This window comes from Oryx dammah, unplaced genomic scaffold (genome assembly GCF_014754425.2).
Source record: "Oryx dammah isolate SB20612 unplaced genomic scaffold, SCBI_Odam_1.1 HiC_scaffold_11232, whole genome shotgun sequence".
Taxonomy (NCBI): domain Eukaryota; kingdom Metazoa; phylum Chordata; class Mammalia; order Artiodactyla; family Bovidae; genus Oryx; species Oryx dammah.
In genome coordinates, this window is record NW_024080625.1 from 4,126,968 (window position 1) to 4,128,317 (window position 1,350).

Genomic DNA, 1,350 nt, shown 5'->3' on the forward strand with positions numbered 1-1,350 from the left:
GGGCAGGGCGCGAGCCGGCGCCGGGCCGCCCGCCCGCCGAGCCCCGCGCCCGCCGCGCGCACGCGAGCCACCAGGCCAAAAACAGCCCCGCCGCCGTCCGCCTCCGTGCCACCGGCTGGGAGCGAAAAGAACGCCTCTGGCCCCCGCAGGCCACCCCCCCGGCCCCGAGCGCCCACTCCGGGGTCAAAGGAGACTTTTTGGAGGAGGCCAGCGAGAGGGAAATACAAATTAAAACTTCCACTCACCTTCGCGAATCCGCCTAAAGTAGTGACTCTGGTGTAGAGACCGTGAAGATCCAGCTCCTTCCCACCCACCGCAGGGATTTTTTTAAAAGGCGACCTGCGGGAGAGAGAAAGCCCCGCACTTGTCAGCCGGGACCCCGCGGCGGCCCGAGCGGGAGAGCCCCGTTCGCCCCGGCTCGCCCCGGCGCTGCCCCCCCGGTTCTGCTCTCACCCTCTGCTGTGGTGGAACTGCCGCAGCTCGTCCAGGAAAGCGAGTCCCTTTCTCCGCTCGTCCGGAGGCGCCTTCCCCGTCGAGTTTGCCATTATTTTTTCAAAGGAGGTTTTAAAAAAACCCAGATCGGTGTTTTAAAAGCGCCCCCCGCTCCCAGCGCTTCCTACCAGAGCCCGGAGCCCATTCCTCGGCCGGCGGCGGCGGGGCTCAGTCATGGGCCGGCGGTGGCGGCGGCGGCGGCGGCGGCGGCGGCGGCGGCGGCGGCGCAGGGAGGGAGGGAGGGAGGGAGGGGGAGGAGGAGGAGGAGGGGAAGGAGGGAGCAGGAGGCCAGGGGGAGAGGAGGGAAGGAGGGAGGGGAATTTCTAAAAAAGTTTAAAGAAATCGGAGCGAAACTAGAAGGGCAGGCGACTGCCGGATCCGCGCGAAGCCGCGGGGCGAGCGCGGCCCCCACCCCTTCCTTCCCTCCCTCCCGCGGCCCGGCTCTCGCCCGCCTCTCAGCGCCGCCGGCTCAGGCGGCTCGGCCCGGAGACGCGATTCAACATGGTGCTGCTGCCGGGGGCGCGCGAGCGGGCGAGGGGAAAGGCGAGCCGACGGTGAGGGGCCGGGGTGGCCGGAGGCCCGGGAGTTTCGGCGGCCGCGGCGGCGGCGGCGGCGGGGCTGGGGCAGGCGGGGCTGGGGGTGGGGAGGGGGAGGTCTGTGTGGTGGTTTGTGGAAAGCGGGGTGACAGCGTGTATTCCGGCCGCAGCTCCGCGGGGCCCTCGCACACATTCACGCGCGGCCTCGCGGCCGGGGCGTCCCCGGGCAGAAGGCACCGGCGGCAGCCGAGCCGCTGCGCGCCACCCGCCCGCTTCCCTCCCCGCCAGCCTCCCTCTCTGCCGCCTCCAGCGTCGCCGCCAC

General features: G+C 71.3%; 1 long non-coding RNA gene across 1 annotated transcript in view; it reads right to left on the reverse strand.

The window, feature by feature from the left end:
• Positions 1-706, reverse strand: part of LOC120861345 — a 7,678-nt gene extending 6,972 nt beyond the window's left edge. Inside the window, exons 1-2 of the long non-coding RNA XR_005720528.1 lie at positions 454-706; positions 246-339 (exon numbers count right to left, since the gene is read on the reverse strand). This is a non-coding gene — a long non-coding RNA (uncharacterized LOC120861345). The remainder of the gene's footprint in view (positions 1-245; positions 340-453) is intronic.
• Between the last annotated feature and the right edge of the window lie 644 nt (positions 707-1,350).